Source organism: Agrilus planipennis, unplaced genomic scaffold, assembly GCF_000699045.2.
Source record: "Agrilus planipennis isolate EAB-ADULT unplaced genomic scaffold, Apla_2.0 scaffold24, whole genome shotgun sequence".
Classification (NCBI taxonomy): domain Eukaryota; kingdom Metazoa; phylum Arthropoda; class Insecta; order Coleoptera; family Buprestidae; genus Agrilus; species Agrilus planipennis.
The window spans coordinates 456,860-465,657 of record NW_020439076.1 but is presented as its reverse complement, the minus strand read 5'-3'; the positions used below and the strand labels follow the sequence as shown (position 1 = coordinate 465,657).

Sequence of the window (8,798 nt, the reverse complement as noted above, 5' to 3'; positions counted from 1 at the left end):
AGTAATCGAAGCTGTAAATGGTTATTTTGAGGAGCTTGACGAATCAGTCTATAGAGATGGCATTAATAGACTGGAACACCGCTATGAGAAATGTATCAGCCTTGGAGGAGATTATGTTGAGAAATAAAAAAAAAAAATTTTTAAAAACCTTGTTTTTCTTGGTCAGGCCGGAAACTTATCAATCCACCCTCGTATTATGTAAACGCACTTTTCTCACGCCTTTTTAATTTACTACCGTGGATCTCTGACCTACAGTGATTTATGCCATATTTAATGTCAAAGAAGAGAATACTATATAATAATAGAGTTCACATTTTAAAAGAGAACCACACAAGAAATTATTACATGTTTGTACTTGATGCAAATGTAATTTTCATTAAAAGAAATTATTATCGTTTTAATGAGCAAAACATACATTATTTTATTAAACAAACATCCCAAAGGTTATCCATTCCATTAAATAATTGATAGAGATATTTTCACTCTGTGATTTTACTTAAGGATGTTTGCGAGCTATGTCAAAAACGAGACAAATAAAAATTTGGAAGAACGTTCCTCATTCAATTCTAAAACTCCTGTAANTCTTTTAGTAAAGATAGTATTTATTTACCTCATGATATGCTGCAAAACCTAATTAATCTAAATTTTATGTACTCTTGTCTCCGATTGTACCTCCCAAACATCCTTTAAACATTCCTGTAGTTTCAGTTATGTGGACAGTGCCACGATGAACTTTTTGATACCATTCACGCCATGTGACAATCGTTCCTTACAATAATAAAAAATATTGGTGGAGGTGCTTGGTTTATCCACTATATAAAAAATATTTGCACATTAAATGTTACAATATTTTTGAATGGTGAAGTTTTACAAACGTTTATTGATGATATAAGAATATGATAATAGACATACGATTGCTATTAAACAGTCCAACAAATTCTTTAAAGCGTCTAATCTCTAACAAGTGTTGTCTATGCATTAGAACGTTTCACTCGTTTTCCAAATAGTTCTTGGAAGGACCCCATAACGAAACGTGGCAATACACGCAGGTAAGAATATTATCTTAAAGTATAACTTTGTGTTAATAAAGCATCCAGGTATAAAAGAAAGATGTTTAGAAAAACTGGACTGTACCGAACACCATGCACCTAATGTCACAGAACGCTTTGAAACCGTAGAGACGGAAAACAAAACTCACTCTTTTACTACGATAAAATCATTTTCAAAGTAATTGTTCTCCTTGTGCAGACAGAAATTGTTGGAACATTTTGTTAGAGGAATGAAAATTAAAATTTCTTAATAGTACATATATTTTTTTATAATTTTAAAGTATTAATACGATATTTAAGGAACATTTAGCTCATCTTACATTTAATAGAAAGAACAAAAACTTGATAATTACCACAAAATCGACCCTAGTTACTTCAAATTCCTTTTGTCCAAAAGCTTACGAAAATACTGAAATTTTAAAATAAACAAAAATGAAGAAATTCTAATGAACTCAGACAGTGATCCTATTCTAAATTCGAATCTTTTCAATCAAATCAAAATTATAAGTCAAAACATGCATTTAGGAAATTTGAGTTAATCTTAAGTACGGGGCAAAAGCTTACACTTTTCTTATTAAATTTGAGTTAATTTCTTTATGAGTATTAAATCAGAAGAGTTTTTTCTTTGCCCAACAATATCTACCAATCTAAGATTTTTTCTCAAAAACTTATTTCTGCGATTGCAGCATTCAGGACTTCTAAGGATTCAGATGAGTTTTTAGTGATACCTACAGGTCCTTTAACGACTTCACCAGATAAGTTTGCCCTTAATAGCTAGCAACCTTATGAGTTTTCTCAAATATATATTTCTGTGATTGCAGCATTGAGGTTCGTCCTCTAGGGATTCGGATGGGTTTATGTTAATACCTACAGATCCTTAAAAATGGATTTCAAAAAATGGGACAACTGTATCCGAGTCCCTTTTTTAATGCAGTGAGCCCATCATACACATTTGTAGTTAATCGAAAATTGAGAGTTTATGCAATGTAAATCTAAAATGGAATTACTGCATCATCGAATTGATTACTCACGATCAGTGATGTATTGGTACCTCTTCGGGCATTTTATGTCTATTAATTTAACAGGAGTATTGGATCAGAGTACACGAACATAGAACATTTCAAAAACAACTATTTATTTACGCAGACGGATGTGTACATGATGCATTGTTTGCTAATAATTTTTGAACTGAAATGCATCAACATCATTTATCTAGGTACGTATTCGCTATCCATCTGTCGAAATTTTAGTGTAATATTTTCAGAGAATTGTAATATTTATGTCATATGTTTTTCTTCAAAACAATTCCGGTTTTTGAATCCTGTAACGTTTACAGAATAAATACCTGCCGTTTTTTAGTTTACCAACAAAATTCTGGACGTATGCATTACGTTTTAACATTTTCCCGAATATTTCATATTACCTCCAACGGCATGTTTTCCACCATCATGTTACGTTGATCGGGTACAAACTTTTAATTTTGAAAATGTTAAAGGTGAAATTGATCCATCTGGCATGGAGCTGTCAATCGATTTGTTATTTGCGAGTGCCTTAAGGGAAAATTTCAATCTATGAACTCTAAAGAAATAAAATAAAAATAACCTTCATCTTTACTATCATTTGCATGATGCATGGCTGAAATTGACAATTTACAATATTATTACAGTGTTCAAAAAATATGCCAGGTAACTGATAATTTGAATAACTAATAACTAAAAATTGAAATAACTAATCAGAAAGTGCTTTCTTTGTTACAAGCAACTGATACATAGACTAGGTACTACAGATACTCCTGTTAGCAACAAAGGAGTAATACTCTGATAGAAATTAAATAGAAATCTTAATACTTTTCTAGCAATACCATACATATGAAATGCATTGACATTTAATAGAGGTTAACTGCCTCAGGTTAATTAAAAAAAAATTTGTTGGTGTTGTCACAGCCTCGCCGGAAATCGAACCTGAGACCTTTGGCTTTACGCACCAATGCTCTGACCACTATTAGGTCGAAGGTATGACAACAGCAACAAATTTTCCGTCATTAACTTGAGGTAATTTACAGTGGATAAGAAATTGCGAGTGAATTTTCACATTAATATTTTCTTTTTTTAAACCATTGTACAACTTTTAAACATTTTTGTGAAAGTTTCATATGAAATAATAATAATAGGTAGTTGGATTGAGTTGAAGTCCAAGAGAGTATAACAGGCAACCCAAGCAAGTATTACGCAGAAAAGTCAGCTTTGAAAGCTTTTTGCCGGGGAGGAGATTCAAAATACAACCAACAAGATTAAACTGGAGGAAAAGTATGCACTCAATCAATTATACAATTCAGGTTGTACAATATCATGCAATTAACTCAGAATTAACAATACTTAAATCATGATGCACCTAGAAACTGTGTCCGTTATACTTTCGTACAACGATCTTCGCGGCCTTCCCTCCTCTAGACCTCAATGATATATTCTTAGATCATGTTTCGTCTGGCATTCTTAATAAGTGCTATTCAAATCATGCCATTCCATCCCATCTGCTACTGTCTCATTTAGGTACCCTTTTAGTTTATTTATTTGGTATTCGCTGTAATCCAAATAATAATCGGACACTGCGACGTGAATTGTTGGTTGGACACGCACCTCCACTCTTTCCTATCCTGAGCTAATCTTTGCATTTCCCTAAAACTGGAACATCCCACATCATTAACTATTTGCGAACAGTAATCTAATCTAGGTCTACCTTTATCCCTCCTAAATTTTCCGTTTCTGCCTCTAATATGTCTCTGGCTAGACCTTCATGCATGAGAAGGTGTCCTACCAACGTATCTAAGCCTATTTCTTATTGACTTCCATAGAGTCCTCTGTTCTCCTATTCTTTCTATTACCTCTTCATTTCTAACCTTTTCTACCCATGATATCCTCATCATTCGCCTGTAACACCACATTTCGAACGCATCCAACCTTTTCTTTTCCGCAGCGCCCACCGTTCATGTTTCGTACCCGTACAGCGCCGTGCTCCAAACATACACCTTTAACAACCTTTTTCGAATTTCTAAATTAACCGTTCGCGAGTATAGAAGTGACTTCTTTTTATTGAAGGCGATTCGACCCTGCACTATCCTCTGCTTTATATCCCTACTACTCCTTCCGTCCAGACTTATCTGACTTCTTAGATACTAAAATCAGCCACTTTTCTCCTATCTTTATATTCGCTCTTTCCCTACTTTTTCTTCCCTTGCATACCAGTATTTTTGTTTTACTTTTACTTATTTTCATACAATACTGTGTTGTCAGTACCGCTTCCATTTTATTTAAAGCTATCTCTAGATCCTCCTTGCTAGATGCTAATATTGCTATATCATCTGCAAATCTAAACCCCTGTATATCTATCGCTACAGTTGTACTATCCTTAATGATGTTGATGTTCATTTCTACCGCCTTGATTTAAGTACGTTCTCAATCGCACCCATAACTCATGATGGACTGTACTAAGACTTCACCCAAATGTTTTTTTTTAGTTTTGGTAGGAATGTTACTATCCCACCCCAAGCTATTTATTACTCATTTTAATTATCTAATCCTATTTATATTGACATACCTACTAATACATACATACTTTTCGCCACCCAACCTCCCCTTGCGTTAGCTAAGTTCAAAGGGATGCATTTACCTTTCACACCCTCAACTTTAATAATCGTCAGCCTGATGAACTCAGTCAAAACTTGTACGTTACAAACTTGCCCAAAGTGTGTGTCAAGTTAGAACAACGTTACCGTTCCAATATTATTATAACTTAACTTCAAAACCACTCGCTTAAACGGCTACGTACCTAGGTACCTACATAAATAAGTCGTTCATATATCTGTATACATCAAAATAATAATAGGTAGTTAATACTTAGGTACCTTGTACCCAGATATACCTGTGCACATACATTTATACACACAGTCACTCACGTGTCGAGGGCTGTCACTTGTATTGTCGGAAACAGAAGTGCAACAAACTTTATTTGATCGCATTAATTAATGCTGCATCGGAACTAACCAGGATGAAACTTTTGGTCTAAAACAATCATTTTTACTTCGACTTAACACAAACAAAACACAATTAAATTACTTTATATTAAACTCAGAATTTTCAAAATTAATTAGGGGCCATTTGTAAATTACGTCACACGCTAAGGGCGGGGAGGGGTCAACGAAATGTAGCCTTGTTTATTTGTCAATTGTTTAAAATATTTGACTTTATGTTGCTTTTATTAAAGATTTAAAATTGCTGTTTTAATTTAATTATTTCTAAATACAAAATTGAAAAGTATATGACATCACACCAGGGGGAGAGGTTTCATAAATGTGACCACCTGTGGCAAGGATAGGGTGGGAGTTAAAAAATCATAAAATTTGTGTGACGCCTTCATGAATAAAATCAATTTGTGCTGAATAAGAACACAATTTATTTTGTGTGTTTGACAATTAATACATTTACAAATTCCAAAAATAACAAAATCATCGGTATTCAAAATAAAATCACAAACATTATAAAAGTAACGCTCTGAGTCTGTTTTATCCTGGTACCTACTTAACGGTCAGTTATTATCATTAAGCTAATTCTCTTATTCAATATAAACGAAAGAAAATGGAATTTTTTTCCATTTTTAAACTATCAATGAATTTTTTGTGAAAATCTTCTGATTATGATCGATTTTCATCACATAAATGTAGAAACTATGTATTCAATTCCATGAATTAAAAAAGATACTCATTGAATGAGTTACTCATTTGAAACTGATAAATAATGAGCATTCTTCCAGATTTATTTAGGTGGAAATATTTACCCAAACAAAACCGATGAAATATATTATTTCATTTTTATAGATATCCAAAGAAAATAATGTTTAGTTTTGGTAAAAACTTATTCATCAAACACTGCAAATTAGACGCATGAGTTTTTCGATGACAATGTTACATAGGTAATTGTTATTTTATGTAATTACACAATTAGAAATTTAATTAACAAGTCATTTTCCATAACTTATTTTTACGTCAGTTTAGTGGCCCAAGGCTGTTAAACTAACTTAACCATTATACCCTAAACAACAACAAACCCTCCGGGCGATAAACTATTTAACGATAAGTTTGTAAAGACACACTTACCGCTTGGGGCAAGAAGCCTCCAGCGTTACCAAGCCTCGGTTCTCCAGGTTGAATTAATTAATTTTCTTACAAAGTCTTACGAAGAAAAGCACTTGTAACAAAAAATAAAATAAATACTTTCACCTAAACAACAAGCACCCTCCCTTTTAAGCTGTCATCCCTTAATATGTAATGTTTGTGAGACCCGGGCACTGTCGCTTTTCGCAAACCGTTTGGGACCTCGTGGTGGAAGTCGGTTTCTGGAGCCTTGTTCGAACCACGTCATACACGTTACGCGTTTGGGCTCCGACTGGCGTACAAAACATCGTCGCCGAGGAGGTAGAAACTAACTTTCAGCCTGGGGCGTCCAACCGGAGCGAGATCTTTTTGTTACAAGCAGTTGGGTTAATAATAGCCCCGGGCCAAGTCCAACCCGATTCCGCTGTGTGGTGTGTATACTGGAGTGGTGTATCAGGTTTGCTCGGAATATGACTACGACCCCTTTTACGAGGGTGGATTGATAAGTTTCCGGCCTGACCAAGAAAAACAAGGTTTTTAAAAATTTTTTTTTTTTATTTCTCAACATAATCTCCTCCAAGGCTGATACATTTCTCATAGCGGTGTTCCAGTCTATTAATGCCATCTCTATAGACTGATTCGTCAAGCTCCTCAAAATAACCATTTACAGCTTCGATTACTTCTTCATTGTCCGCAAATCTCTTACCGCCAAGCCATTTTTTGAGATTAGGGAACAGAAAATAGTCACTCGGGGCTAGGTCTGGAGAGTAAGGAGGGTGCGGCATCAATTCAAACTTTAGATCGTTGATTTTAGCCGTCGCAACGATTGACGTGTGCGCTGGTGCGTTATCGTGATGAAACAAGATTTTTTTCTTCGCCAGATGAGGTCGTTTAATTTTCACCTCGTGGCTCTAACGTTGCAATAAGTCTGCGTAGTATTGACCAGTGATAGTATTACCCTTTGCAAGGTAATCAATGTATATAATACCTCTTGCATCCCAAAAAACAGTAGCCATAACCTTGTTCGCCGAAAAAATTGTTTTTGCCTTCTTTGGAGTTGGTTCCCCTGGTCCAATCCACTGTTTAGACTGTTCTTTGGTTTCAGGAGTGTAGTGGTGGACCCACGTTTCGTCAACGGTTACGAATCGACGCAAAAATTCGCTTGGATTACGCTTATACAATGACAAATTTGCGGTAGAAATGTTTTTTCGAATCAATTTTTGGTCGACTGTTAGCAAACGCGGCACCCATCTTGCACAGAGCTTTTCCATATGCAAATGTTGGTGCAAAATATGTTGCACACGTTCATATGACATCTTACAGGTCTCAGCTATCTCACGCACTTTCAATCTGCGGTCTCCCAGCACTATTTGATGAATTTTTTCGATCATATCTGGAGTTGTGACCTCAACGGGGCGTCCTGAGCGAGGCCCATCAGAGGTGCTCACACGACCCTTTTTAAACTCGGAAACCCACTGCTTAACGGTTGAATATGACGGGGAGGATGTCCCCAGTGTTGAGTCCATCTCTTTTTTAATTTCCTTCGGCGTTAACCCCTTCAAATAAAAGTATTTGATGACAGCACGATTTTCCTGCTTTTCCATTTTTACGAAAACCACAGAGGCGTCTTGTTCAGCGTGCTGTCAAACCTACACTAGCAAGGAGATCGGGCTGAAACTATAGCTACAAGCTATCCAAGGATGGTACTATAGAATGTCACCTCAAGGTAGGCCTAGTGGCGTCATCTCTTGGTTAGGCCGGAAACTTATCAATCCACCCTCGTATGCTAAAGCAGCCAGCTAGAGCGCCCTCGGTTAAAAGCAAGACGTACGGAAAGTTATATTAACATACCTGGCAGCCAGTGCATCCCTAAGGACTATGCGATAGACTCGGAAAGGAAAAAGCGGTGCATTCTGAATGGAGAAAATACCGACGATGCATATATACAGGGTCGGACCACGCCAACCAGTGCACCACCCATCGGTTTTTCCGCGCCAGAAACGCTCCCAAATATGTATAAATTTATAGTTATTAACGGGAACGTAGGTGCAGATGGGTGTAGGGTCTAGGGCCATGTATTGAAAGTTGTAGCACGTGTGCTGGTCCACTCTGAATGTTAACCCGATAAAAGTAGTATAAAATTTAAAACGTTAATATGTATCTATAACCAAAAACGTTTTGCTTAGAATTATCCTATGCCTTAACAAAACATTTAAAGATTTTCACAAACTTTTATTTTGTAACATGTTTCGACACAACATTGGCTTTTTCAGACAAATTGAGTATTCACTATCGACTGTAACATCTACGTGGATTACTTAAACGGTTACTACGAATATTTAAGGGATGATATTTATTATCATCATAAAGTCGTCAGTCCTAAGACTGGTTGAACACGTACCTCCACTCGTTCCTGTCCTGAGCTAAACTTCGCATTTCCCTAAAACTAGAACAACCCACATCCTTAACTATTTGCGAAGAGTAATCTAATCTAGGTCTACCTCTACCCCTCCTAACTCCTGTTTCTGCCTCTAATATGTCTCTTACTAGACCTTCATGCCTGAGAAGGTGTCCTACCAAACTATCTCGCCTATTTTTTATTG

The 8,798-nt window shown here is 35.8% G+C and overlaps 1 protein-coding gene across 2 annotated transcripts in view; it reads right to left on the bottom strand.

Annotated features, from left to right (window-relative positions):
* Positions 1-6,501, bottom strand: part of LOC108741402 (BTB/POZ domain-containing protein kctd15) — an 80,342-nt gene extending 73,841 nt beyond the window's left edge. For both annotated transcript variants that reach the window (XM_025977266.1, XM_025977265.1), the window contains exon 1: positions 6,199-6,501. The gene's annotated coding sequence lies outside the window, so the exon portion shown is untranslated. The remainder of the gene's footprint in view (positions 1-6,198) is intronic.
* Between the last annotated feature and the right edge of the window lie 2,297 nt (positions 6,502-8,798).